At 44.7% G+C, this 14,379-nt stretch overlaps 1 protein-coding gene across 2 annotated transcripts in view; it reads right to left on the reverse strand.

Moving 5' to 3' along the window:
• Positions 1-14,379, reverse strand: part of ANKDD1A (ankyrin repeat and death domain containing 1A) — a 1,318,298-nt gene that overhangs the window by 32,426 nt on the left and 1,271,493 nt on the right. The gene's annotated exons all lie outside the window — the stretch shown is intronic.

A 14,379-nucleotide genomic window follows, 5' to 3' on the forward strand; every position in this document is an offset into this window, starting at 1 on the left:
GGATAGATTTGTATTCCTCTTAGCCTGAAGAAAGCAATCACTGGAGCCAGAACCTTCGTGAACAATCTGGGCGCAGTAGATAAGCCAAAGGGCAATGCAGAGAACTGATAATGAGAAGTCCCAGCTCGAAAACGCAGATACCTCCTGCAACTTAGCCTGATAGGAACATGAAGGTAAGCCTTCTTGAGATCCAGAGTCACCATCCAGTGATCTTTGCCCAGCAGAGGTAAAAGCTGTTGTAACGTCAACATTTTGAACTTGGGAATGTCCAGATAAGTGTTGAGGATAGATAAATCCAAAATTGGTCTCCACGTGTTCCCCTTCTTTGGTACTAGGAACAGGCGAGAATAAAATCCTAGGCCCACTTCTGACAGAGGGACCGGTTGTATGGCCCCTATTTGGAGCAGCAGAGAAATTTGTTTGTGAGCCTCTAGTCTTTGCTGAGGAGGAACGTCCGGCATGCCTTTGAAAGGAGGCAAGGTATGGAAATAAAACCTGTAACCTAGGTGTATGATATCCAGTACCCATTTGTCTTGGGTAATCAAAGTCCAATTTTCCCTGAAGAGTGCCAACCTTCCTCCCAAAGGTGCTGCCAGGCAAGAAGGATCTGGCAGCTGAAAAGGTAGGTCATTGGGCCTGTTTACGAAAGGACTGGCCCCTGCCCTCACCTGAAGATTGTGCAGGAGAACTCCCTGTTCTAGGTCTGAAGGAGCTCTGAGCTCTACCCCTACCACGTCTAGATCTACCCCTAGACTGTGAATCATAAGAAGGTATGTCCACCCCTTAGCAGGCGAATTCCTACTAAACTTCGGAGGCTGGACTTGCAAAAAATCTTTAACAGTCTGCATAGACTTAGCCTTGTCTTCCATTTTCTTCAAGACTGACTCAACAGGTGAACCAAACAACACATCAGACTGTAAAGGAGCATCCAAAATCCTTGTCTTAACATGTTCAGATAAATTCTGATCCCTCAGCCAGGCGTGCCTGCGAAGAACTGACCCAGTGGCAGCCACCCTAGACGAGGCCTGTACAGCATCAAAACCACATTGTAAAGAATGCTTACCCACCTGTTCAGAGACATGCACTAAATCTTGTAATTCCTACACTCAATGCCTTCCGCCAGAGCATCTACCTTAGACTTCAGTTGAGAAAGAAGATAGTTCTGATATTTCAACATGTGAAACTGGCAATTCAAAGCCCTCATAGCTAAGGTGGAAGAAGTATAGACTTTCTTTCCCCATCTATCCAAAGCTCTGGCCTCTTTATCTGGAGGAACCGGATTTTTACAACAGAGGCCTTGACACCCTTAGGTCCCTGACTAACAGTTTCTGGGTCCGCCCTAGGACTCTTATAAAGATATTTATGAGCCTCAGGCACCCTATAATACCTATCCGGTTTAACAGGAGCAGGAGGCAAATAATCAGGATTAAGTGAAGCCTCCGCAAACACATCTTCCACAACATCCAGAACAGGAGGTATAGCCAAAGGCCTATGCTGGGGCAAAAGCAAAAACTCCCTAAGCCTTTTCCTAGAATCAGAGAAGTCCTGACCTTCCCACTTAAAATGCTCCCTCATGGAATGAAGAGTCTCTGAAAAAGAAAAATCCTCTGGAGGAGAAGCAGAAGGGGTGGAATCATCTGCATCAGAATCAGAATAAGGAGAGTACTCCTGCAAGTCTTCAGTCAAGACTCTGAAACATCTGAAGGCTGCTCAAAACTCCCCAACTCTGGTTCCACCCTAGGCCTCTTATCTGGAGGGGGCAAAGAACCTCTAATCAAAGAAATTAAATCTTCTGCCATTTTAAGCATGTGCTTCTTGGGCACAGATCCTGAAGAACTAGGAGTGACACCAACAGAAGCTAAACCTGGCCTGCCTCTGGGAGAAGCCTTAGAAACAGAAGGAGAGGGCCTAACCCCTAGGAAGGGAGGGAGTATAGTAACCTGAGAAGCCCCTTCAGCCTGACCTGCCTCCTGAGAGGCCACATCCTGCAACAACAAAGTCTCCCCCGGGGACTCCAGAGAAGCCTCCGGCAGAACCGCCGGTTCCACCGACTCTAAAGAACCGGCGTCCGACGGATGACTCTTCTTGCCTGGGTTTAGCTGCTTGTCTTTGCGCTTCTTGAAGCGGCGTCGGAGCATCCGGCGGCATCTTATAATTACACCGCTTCCCAAAGACCAACCTGGCACAATCTAACCTTCGCTTAATAGCGCTTATTGAACCTAGCACAAAGCGACACCCAACAACGCCGTGCTCAGGCCCCAAACAAGGAATACACAAAGTATGATAATCTCTATGCGGTATCTGTTTCCCACAAGAAATACAGTTATTCACTTTTTCTGACATCCGGTAAACCACTGAGGCAAGAAAAAACTAAAATATTCCCCAACGGGGTACTTAGCCAACTTTGACTCGGTCTGAAACTCCGAATTCGAAAAATTTCAGAACGCCGAACGGCACTTGCAACGCTGCTTCTGCATCGGACCATGCGGCAAAAAAGACTGAGGATATGACGTCGGTCATGCGCATTTGTACCCTGACGTCCTGATGTCAGTCTTAAGCGCCTTGACCGACGTCAGCCTAATACTTTGATATTCGGGCCGACCGAGGACAGCGGACTACCCAAGTGTAAGGACTGCAGCAATGTGAGATGAAGAACATCCTTGATTCTGCATCTGCTTGTACTTCTATGGTCCATTCATATTCCCACCATCTCTGCCTTGGGGAGGTCTAGTTCCAACAGTGGCATGGTGAAAACCCTGTGATTATTTGAACCACATTTTCTTACCTCCCCTTTGATTCCTGGAAAAGTATCTTTGTGGAGTTTTATTTGTTCTTGATAAGCATTTCTTTTACCTTAGGTCCAAACAGAGTGGAATCAATGAAGGGGGCATTTATAAAGGATGCCTTGAAACTTTCCACGAAATTACATAGCCACATTCATGCATGGTGACACATAGTAATGCCTGTACTAGATGCTCTTGATGTGCCATCTGCTGCATTCGAAAGCAGTAGCATGGCAACACTGAAAGTAGATTGTAGGGTAGACATTTGTACATCCACTATTTTCTGTAAGTCCAATGGTGAGTTACCCAAGAGAGACCTGAAAACCTCCTTGATCAAGTCCCTTTGGAAGTGAGTCAAATGTGCAAGATAATTCAGCACTTGAAGTGCAAAAGTCGCTGAAGCTTAAGCCCATTTCCCTAGTGTGTTCAATGCCCTGCACTCTCTCTCTTAGGAGGATGGACAGAAGAGCTTTCTTCGGATAGTTCTTTCTTTGTGGCAGCTGCCACTACCATGGCATCTACTGGGCAGCTTCTGGGCCAATGTCTCCTTTCCTTTGGGGCTACTAGAATTCTTTCTGTTTTTTTCAGGAATGCATTCTGCCATGTCAGGTTCCATCCAAGCTTTCTGTACGATGAAGGCGCTTTGGTGGACTACTCTCCCTCTGCTTCATCAGTTCTATTATATCCCCAAAGGTGACATCCTCGGGAGGAGCTTGAGGATCTTTCTCCTTCATCCTAAGTCTGTGTCTTCAGTGATAGACTTCGGCAAGTAGTTTATGTGTGTTGTGGTCAGGTTACTAAATTCTGTGGTTAATACAATATTAGAGATGACACAAGAGACCAAGGCTCAAACTTCAGCAATTTTATTGTTAGCTTTTAACAATTAAGGTTTGTAACAAAGAAAAGCAATTGACTAGTCAATATGCAAAAAAACCTATCACATTAATATGCAAAACCTAACCTATGACCTATCACATTAACAATTATAAAAACTGTTAAATCATGTACTTATGCAAAATGAGAAATGAAAGTGTGAGGAGTAGCCCAAGTAGCCGCTGCACAAATGGTGTCAATAGGCAGTCTGTCTTGGAAGGCTAAAGAAGTAGCCAAAGCTCTGGTAGAATGGGCCTTAGGTTTATTAGGCAGCTTTTGGTGTCTAATCTCATAAACAAGGGTAATCAGAGATGTAAGCCATCTAGATAATGATACCTTTGAAACTGAAAGTCCTTTTCTGCTTTCTGCATAGGAGATAAACAGTTGGTCAGATTTTCTGAATTGTTTTGTTCTATCCAAATAGTACCTCAACTGACGATGAACATCTAGCCAGTGTAATTTTTGTTCAGACCTATTGGAATATTCTGGAAAAAAAAAACAGGGAGGTCAATGCTTTGATTTAGATTTGACGTCGAGACTACCTTAGGCAAGAAGGACGGGTTGGTTCGTAAGGATACCCTGCCTTATGGAACAATAGATAAGGAGGTCGACAGCTGAGTGCATGAAGTTCTGAGACTCTTCTAGCTGAAGTAATAGCTACCAGAAAGAGAGTCTTCCATGATAGCAATTTTAAAGAACAGGAGGCTGCAGGTTCGAAAGGGGAGAATCAAAGAAGTAAGAACTAAATTTAGGTCCCAAGGAGAAGGAGGATTTCTTATAGGAGGTCTGAGAAGAAAAACTCCTTTCAAAAAGGCTTTGCAAAGCTTGTGGGACATTAAGGCAGACTCAGAAATACCTACATGAAAGTTAGAGATAGCCGCCAATTGAACTTTAAGAGTAGAAGGGATGAACCTGCATGGAAGAGTTCAGCTAGAAATTCAAGGACTATTTGGATGGAAGCAGTGAAAGGATCTATGTCCCTTCCTTGAGCCCAATATGTGAAAGCGTTTCCACTTACTCAAATAAATCTTCCTAGTGGAAGATTTATGGGAAGCTATCAAAATATCTCGAACAGAGCGAGATAATTGAGGAAGCCTGGCTAATGTTGGAACTGGAGGAACCAAGCAGTGAGGTTCAGAGAGGGAGGGCGATGTAACTGACCCGATTGATGGATCAAAAGGTCTGGAACTAGGTCCAGATGCCAAGGTCGCTCCAGTAGAAATTGATGTAGAAAGGGGAACCACACCTGTCGAGGACAGTAAGGAGCAATGAGGATCAACGAGGCCTTCTGAGCGATAGCTTTCTGTATGACCTGAGAGATTAGTGGGAAGGAGGAAATGCATACAGAAGTCCCCGGGGCCAAACTTGGACTAGAGCGTCTCTGCTGGGTTGGCCTGGTAAAGGGAATAGAGTGAAATAATGTCTGCACTTGCTGTTTTGGGGAGTAGCAAAAAGATCGCAGCAAGGCTGACCCCACTTGAGAAAAATCTCTCTCACAACAGAGTCTTTCAGAGACCACTCGTGAGGCATGAGGATAGCTCTGCTCAATTTGTCCGCTATTTGATTGGACTTCCCGGGGATATGCGTTGCTATCAGAAAACGCTGAGAAGAAATCGCCCATTGCCACAATCTGAGTGCTTCTCGACACAGGGGGTAGGACCTGGTTCCGCCTTGTTTGTTGATGTACCACACTACAGACATATTGTCTGTCTGGATTGCAATCGTTCCCAAGGGGAGAGAGTCTTGAAGGGCTTGCAACGCTAAAAGCACTGCTCTCATCTCCAGAACATTTATGTGCAAGTGGCATTCGTCTGGTTGCCATGTGCCCTGGACCGTCCTGCCCTGATAATGCCCCCCCCCCCACCCGATCAGGGAGGCGTCCGTTGTCAAAGTAGCAACCGGAGGGGGGGGAACAAATGGTCTTCCCAACCAGAGCTGAGGGGAAGACATCCACCACATTAGATGATTTCTGCACGTCTGCGTGATCATAATGGTGTGGGACATTGGAAGTTGCTGGTATGACCATTGTGTAAAGAGCATCCATTGAAGGATTCTCATGTGGAATCTGGCTAATGGAAGCAGAGGTATGGCAGCCGCCATAATTCCCAACACTTTCAGAACTAACCTGGCTTTGATTCTGTTGTTGTTGAAAAGGAGAGACCAGTCTGTGTATGTCTGTTATTCTCTGATCTGTTAGCCTCGCAAACATGTTTACTGTGTCTAGATTTGCGCCTATGAAGGTAATAGTACGACAAGGCGACAAAACAGACTTTTCGCAATTTATTGAAATGCCTAACTTTGACAAATGCGAAAAGTGTAATCCTTGGCCATCAGAAGGAGATGCTTGGTGGGGGCTGTGAGGAGCCAGTCGTCCAAATATGGAAACACCTGGAATCCTTGTCGTCTCAGGTGAGAAGCTACCACTGCCATGCATTTGGTAAACATCCGGGGCAGTGGTGAGACCAAAGGGCAGGGCCCTGAATTGAAAATGACTGGTTCCCAGCCTGAAGCGGAGGAATCTTCTGGAGCGTCTGTTCATTTTATGTGATAGTACGCATCCTGAAGGTCTATAGAGCACATCCAGTTTCCTTTTCCCAATAGGGGAAGGATGGACTGCAGCATGACCATCCGAAATCTTGTTTTCTTGACTGATCTGTTCAAGATACTGAGATCCAAAATTGGTCTCCAGTCCCTGTTTTCTTTGGAACTAAAAGAACCTTGAGTAGATTCCGGATCCTTGCTGGTCTGCTGGAACTGGCTGAATTGCTCTTTTTGCAAGCAGTTTTGAAATTTCCAAAACCGCTAGATCCCTTTGCGCGGGTGGAACATCTGGAAGGGATTTTTTTGATTGTTTCGGAATGTGAAGAAAGGGGATAGAATAGCCTTCGGAGATGATAGACTGTACCCATTTGTCTTGAGTCAGGGATAGCCAGGCTTTTGGGTACAGTGACAACCTTCCCCCGACTGCCTCCGAAGGTGGGCAGCCGGGCAACACCTCAGGGATGCTGAAAGGGCTTATCAGAGAAGGCTTCTCGAATGCCCTGGTTCTGCGGAGCCCCTGCCTCGAGGCGGCGTCTACCATTGTTATTCCGCCTCTGCCTCTGGCGGGGTAACGACTTTGTGCGTCAGGCGAAGTCCCTTGATTTTGTTTACGGAACCACATTTTCCCACTTTTCTGGCCTTTGGGGTAAGGCCTAGAAGGAGTAGAAAAACGGACTCCGACGGCAGAAAGAGTCTTGCCATCAGTCTCGCACCTAGTCAAGGTTTCTTTCACTTGAGGACCAAAGAGAGATGATCCATCAAACGGGAGTTAGTGAAAGACGTCTTGAAGGGTCCGCAAAATTGCATAGCCGCATCCAGGCATGCCTACGTAAGGCCACATCTGTCCCTGCGGCCCTACTCGCTCCATCAGCCGCATAAGAAAGGAGGCGCATGGAGGAGTTGACTATGGAGTTAAGGGTAGCCAGCTGAGTGTTCATTTTATCTTGAAAACCCACAGCTGTAGGATCCTTCAACATGTCACTCGCTTCTTTAATCAAGTCTCTTTGAAGACGAGTGAAATGGCACAGGTAGTTCAGCGAACGCATAGTAAATGTCGCTGACGAAAACATCTGCTTCCCGTACCTGTCCATGGACCTAGATTCCTTGTTAGGTGGATGGACAGGTACTGAAGGATCAGCTAGTTCCTTCTTAGTGGCAGCAGCTACCACCATAGCATCCACAGAAACTCCTTTTGTCAAGAACTGCTTGTCTGCTGGTGCCGTTATGAATTTGGAGGGTCTCCTGGGAGTGGGATCTACTGAATCAGGAGCCGTCCATGCCTTTTTAGCAACCACCTGCATGAGGGGGTCAAAAGGGGGGGGGACACCCAGGAGGTGGAAGGACGAGAGCCAAACGCCTCAAGATATACAGATTCATCCTCCGAAGGGTTAAGGGCTGGCCAATTTCCCCTCTGCTTCAGGATCTCTAGAATGTCTGCAAAAGAGACATCTTCAGAAGGGGAACGGGGAACCCTCGGAATCATCTAAATCTGTATCAGATGTGATTGACTCAGGTGAGGCAATGTGTTTCCTCTACACTTCCTCTTCCAAGGGGCTCTTCTGCCAAATCAGGAGAGGCCTCGAAGAGGATGAGATCCCCACAGGGGTTCCTGAGGAGCTGGCTCTCTGCGGTCCGGGATGAGGGAGTGAGTCGACTTGACCTGAGGCACCGTGAGGGAGGGCGGACGGGCCGACTGTGGAGTAGAGCCAGGCTCTAACACACTCCGCATGACCTCGAAAGCACCCCTGTCAGGCAAAGCCAGAGGTCCCCGCTCCGAGAAGCTGAGAACCCCCCTCGGCACCGACAGTGATGGCTCCGAGGCCGATGTCGGAGCCGAACTCACCAGCGCCGAAGCTCCGAGAGGAAGAGCGGGGTCGGACAAGGGTCCGATGCCACTCACCCCCTCGGAGCCGACAATGGAAGTCCGGCGCCGAGATTCTTCTAAGGAAGAAATCGGAGCCGTCGATGGAGCCGAAGACAATTGTATCGGCTCCGACGCTACCACATTCTCGGTTCCGACACGACCCGGCTCCAAGCTCAACGGAGTCGGAGGAGGAATATATTGATGGACAAGGGCAGGCATCGACTGATGAGTCGGGCTCTGAAGCATCTGGGCTAGTGCCTCGGACTTAAGAAGTCGACTCACTACCCTCTGAAGGTCATGATCCGATAGCCTCGATGACCTAGAGGAATGAGATTTATGGCTCCGTTCAGACAGCAGGGGAGATCCTGGAGCCGAATGAACGGAGCCAAGGGACGGTGACCTGGACCTCTTCCTCGATGTCGGTTCCGAAGATCTGGACGGAGCCGACACGGGAACCTCTATTACCTCGGCTCCAGCCAGAGCCGAGGGAACCACAGAAACTGTGGACTGAGACTCATCGGCTCCAGTCGGAGCCGATGTAGGCGGAGGTTTAGAAGCCTTAGGTCTCGGCTCAGTTGCTGGAGCCGAGGACCTAGAAGCCTTAGAGGGCTTCCCAGAGACAGAAAGGGAATCCTCCGGCTTAAGAAGACCCCTCAGGATCAACTTATTTTTTCTTTCCTGCAGGACCCTGGGGCTGAAGCCGTGGCATACAGCACAGGAGTCCTGCAGGTGCAAAGGCCCCAGGCAATAGACACAAGAAGTGTGACCGCCTGTCAGAGACATTTTCTGACAGCACGCATCACACTTCTTGAAGCCTGAGACCTTTGTGTCTTTAGACATCCTAAACAAAAGTGTAATCACACACACTCAACAAACACACTGATTACACTAATTTAGTTTTAAAACTCAAAAATAAACAATTAACTAAAGTTTACCAAGAGTAACACACACACACAACTAGGGGATGGAGAAAGGCCAGAAGGCCGAGAGAACTTTAAAAGTTCTTTGGAAAAAAATTGGGATTTTCCGGAAAACCGGAGTAGAAAAACCCACTACACTAAGGGAAATATATATAAACTCAAAAATATAGGGTTTTAAGTGATCTAATTTTACCAAAATTACACTTACCAACAAGCCGGTAGAAAAACCAACACCTCGATGCTGTAGCGGCAAACGAGATCTGAGGTAACTCTCGCCTAGCATTGTGGGATATAAGGGGAGCCTCGAGCCGGTGGAACCAACTCTCGAGCTTTTAGAGTGGCCGAGTCGGAGCCGAGGTCGGCTCCGAACCCATCCAGCAAGAAGAAGGCGAGATAGACAACTTAACATTACAGTGATTTGGCCATATGTGTAGCAAAGCATCAGCAAATTTGGGAGAAAGTGGAAGAGGGCAAGAGAGGGTGAGGGGCTCCAGCTAAGAAATGTATAAATTGTGTGAGGCAATACTTGCGACTGTCAAAGAAGGTGCTATGAATTGAGAAATGTGGCAACAGTTGACACAACAATCCGATCCTATGCATAAATGAGAAAAAGGGGGTTGATGATGATGACAGATGCCACATTCCTAGAACTGATAGCATTCAGTAAATACAAAATGAAAACTCCAGTAAAGCTAGAACTTCCACTGAGTGACCTCCCAAATCTCTTGTATCAGAGGCACATGGGATATATGCAAATGACCCTTATGAACATCAGGTGTTTCAGCTAATTAGCGATTCTGAATGCCCATGACTTGTTTCATAATTTTAATGGACAATTTCAGGCCAATAAAGCCAAACCCCACTGGCTATGGATATGCATATTTTGGCCTTATGACCTCATTAGCACAAGACAAGCAAAGTGTTTGACTAAGCATTAGAAACACAGGGCTGTTATACCCAGCTGATGTCCATTATCATTCGGGTCACTGCAAAAATATCCCAAGCAACAAACTAAAACAATGAGCTCCATGTGCCTCTGATACAAGAGGTTTGGGAGGTCACTCAGTGGAAGTTCTAGCTTTGCTGGAGTTTTCATTTTGTTTTTACTGATTGGTTATTCAGTGACCTTCTCACTCAATGTTTTAGTTTGTTGTTTGGGATATTTTTGCAATGACCCTAATGATAATGGACATCAGCTGGGTATAACAGCCCTGTGTTTCTAATGCTTAGCCAAACACTCTCTTGTGCTGTGCTGAAGAGGTCATAACAAGGCCAAAATATGCATAATCAGAGCCAGTGGGGTTTGTCTTTACTGGCCTGAAATTGTCCACTAAAATGACAAAACAAGTCATGGGCATTCAGAATCGCCAATTAGCTGAAACACCTGATGTTCATAAGGATCGTCTGCATATATCCCATGTGCCTCTGATACAAGTGGTTTGGGAGGTCACTCAGTTGAAGTACTAGCTTTGCTGGAGTTTTTATTCTGTTTTTACTGATTAATTTTTCAGTGATCTTCTCACTCATTGTACATTCAGACATTATTACATTTAAATTTTGCGAACAGTTTCCATTACACTAGTTAAGACTAAAAATTACCAAAAATATGTAAATAGTGGATGTAAATAATGTTAATGACCAATTGTGTACTTAGTAGTGTACATAGTATTTGTGATGCAAGAATGTGTAAATAAAAATCAGTTTTCTTTAAATGCAAACAGTGCTTTCTCCATTGTATCTGTAATTTTAAGAGCAGAGAAGAACCTACCCATATTATTAAGAACAGCTTAGTCGAATGAGCATTTGTAAATATAAAATGAGGGCTGTGCCAGGCACAGGAAAAGTGCTTGCCCTTGGTAAGAACCTGTTTTCTCTGTACCTGTGTATAGTAAACTGTTGTATTTTTTTTATAAAGACAAGTTGCCTCAGCTGCATTATTCTTCTACAAAGGCTATACATATAGGTTTTGTTTTGGCTTACCAAATATAAAACTTAAATGTAGTATATAATTTGTCTGTGGCCTGTGTGAATAAAACGAATGGATATGTATTATATTGATGCTAACCTTTACATGGTTTTGTATGCATGTGTGTCTGGCTGTGCAGACCTTCTGTAACACTAGCAACAAACAGAGAGCTGCAATAACTTCTCTCTCTCTCCTCCTCTTTCTGTGTCTGCATGCTTCTTTATTATGGTGTTAATGCAATTAGTTGGTAAACATAAAAAAATATAAATCCAGTATCCCACCTACTACAAAGTCTGAATACTTTTTATACCTTCTCTGAATATGTCTTATGCTCCATCAGCAGACTCCATCATTTTGGAAAATAAACTTTACTTTACCAACTCTTGTGTACTAATAATGTTTACTTGCTCTGCTGAATCCACTCCCAAACCCATGTTCTTTACTTATTGTCATACTCCACAAGTAATTTGCTATCTCCTCTCAATCATGACAATATCACTGAACATTTTAGACTACTTTTATCTCCAACATTTGATTTAATTTCATTCTAAATACATCATTCCACCCATTTACCTTTCAACATGTTTTCTGTCAATTCTAAATCCACCCCTACATGATGGGAAACTTTTGCACATAGGTTCATAGGTGTTTACGAAGTAGTGACCACACGGGCCTTTTTAAGCCTAACCATGCACCCCAAATCTCTGACAAGTTATGGTACCCTTGAAAAGTGTAAGCAGGAACTTGGAAGATGAAATATTTGCAGGCTACATGTGTCCATTAGAGACACAGGTGCCAAACCAGGGATAAGTTTCATGTTCCCCTTCCAGTTGTCCAAGTTATACTTAAATTGTGTTAGGGAGGAACTCTACTTCACATGGATGGGGAGCCTGTTCCAGAGAAGGGATAGTCTCTGGGATGCATACCTGTCCATCTCCAGCAGGTCCTATTTACATCACAGGCATGGTTTAAGTCTTTAGAATAGGTAAATCTTGGTACTGTCTGTTTTGCAGATATGCAGGAGGTCCAACATGGTGAGCTCTAACAATGTCTTGTATACCAAGCATAGATCTCCCCTCAACAACCTGTAGGAGGCAGAATACAGGGATAGGACTTTGTGGTGGTCTGCATAGGACATGTTACTTGTATAACCACCCTCACTGCCGACAATCTTCCTGCCAAATACCTCCAACTCGCATCCAAGGCCATAGCCTACCCAATCACACTACTAATAAACAGATCTATTACCGAACACTCTGTTCCAACCTTGTGGAAAACCTCCCTCATCATCCCCTTTCACAAGGGCAGTCCCTCTACTGATCTTTCCAACTACAGACCTATCGCAATCCTCTCACCCCTATCCAAAATTCTGGAAAGGTGCAGCCACCATCAACTCCTCACCCACCTTCTCTCGAACAATGTTCTATCCAATTCACAACATGGCTTCTGCCCATCCCGCAGCACCACCACAGCCCTAATTAACTTCACCAACACCATAAACATACACAGAAAACAAGATAAACTCGTCTCTGCCACCTTTCTAGACTTATCCAAAGCATTCGATACAGTTTCCCCACAACAAACTCCTAACCTGACCGTAGATCTCAACCTTGACAGCCCCAACCTGCTCTGGTTTAATAGCTATCTGAACAACTGCCATCAGTTTGTCAAATGGCTTAACTCTCTTTCCCCCTCACTCCCAGTCACAGTTGGTGTACCCCAAGGTTCCATCCTCGGCCCCCTCCTGTTCAACATCTTTACAAACCAACTCCACTCAGCAACTACAAAAGCCAATATAGTCCAATATGCCAATGATACAACCCTGATCTGCTCTGCATCAAACAATGTCTCCAACATAAAACCCAGTAGTCCTCCACTGAAATAGAAAACTGACTAAACAAATCCCAATTAATATTAAATCCAAAGAAAACACAACTTATGCTATTTCACCCAATAAAGACCTGTGATACTACCTTCTTCATATCCTCTACTAAGAAGACCCTCATCACCCCAGTCCCAGAAGCAAAATTGCTAGGATTTACAATAGACCAACAACTAAAATACAACAAACATATATCCCTCATTGTCTCCAAAGTACACAAGAAACTAGGGACCACTCTATCACTGTAAAAATTACCTAAAATCCAAAGCTAGAATCGCCATCACCAGAACCCATCTGCTAGCAACACTACTGTATGCTTTCCCAGTGTTAACAAACCTAAATAAAACTGACCTTAATAAACTCTCCACATGCTATAACAAAATCACCAGGTTCACTACCAATGCCAGATCACGCTTCCACCACTGTCAATCCCTATATACACTACACTGGTTAGAATTCCCAAATTTACTTTGATACCACCAACTCAACCTAGAACACCAGATCTTGTATTATCCTGAAAAAAAACCCTGCCCTGACCAATCTCCTAAACTTCTACAATTCAAACAGACAGTTAAGCTCCAGTAACAAAGCTGTGATAGAAGATATCCAATGTAAAAACAGCTCTGGGGTATCTCTCTTTCCTCATGATGTTGCTAAAACATGGAATACCCTGCCTTCTGACCTCAGACTACAGAAATGTACACCCACCTTCAAAAACCTTCTAAAATCCTATCTATACAATGACCATTTATATAACTGCAATGGACCCCCCTGAAGTCACACCATGCTGAATGAAGTTTCTATTGATGCTTTAGTCAAACAAATAATACTGTGTTCGATTTCATTCTCACTGTACATATTGTAAATATTGTCTATAAGCCTATACTATACTAATTCTCTGTAATGTAATAACACTGTACCTACACTTGACTATAAAGTGTATAATCATATATCTGTACTTCACCCCTGTATTGATACCCTGTTAACCTTTTTACATGTGTTTCCTAAACTTTGTCACCTTGATTGTTATTATTAACTATTCTCCACTCTGTAACTGTTTGGAGCTTTTCTCCCCAGGACTCTGCTGAAAATGGACACCAGCTGTCCAGCTAGACTATCCTGCTAAACAAATGTTAAAGAAAAATAAATAAATAAATTTTAGTGATGAACCTCTGTGGATGTTCCCAGTTGTTAAATGTGACTAGTTGGGTATATACTGAAGGGGCCACTGTACTCGACAGGTCTAATGAATGCTGAATACACTGGAACAATGACCTCTGTGGACCTAGATGCCATTCCTTTGTTTATAAATTGCACAACATAGAACGATTTCCTTACTACTGTAGACATGTGATGGTCAAAGGCTAATTTATTGTCTATGTGTGTCTCCAAGTTCCTGACTACTGAGTCAACTCTGAGGGGTGAGTTGTCAATATGACAGTTACTACTGGTGGATGACTTCCTGAAGGATGCTATTATGCATGTCTTAGCATTTAGCTTTAGTCCATGGCTCTGACACCAGTTTGTCTGTGTCAGCCCTTCCTGAAAAA

Source organism: Protopterus annectens, chromosome 7.part1, assembly GCF_019279795.1.
Source record: "Protopterus annectens isolate FY-2018-M chromosome 7.part1, PAN1.0, whole genome shotgun sequence".
Lineage (NCBI taxonomy): Eukaryota > Metazoa > Chordata > Ceratodontiformes > Protopteridae > Protopterus > Protopterus annectens.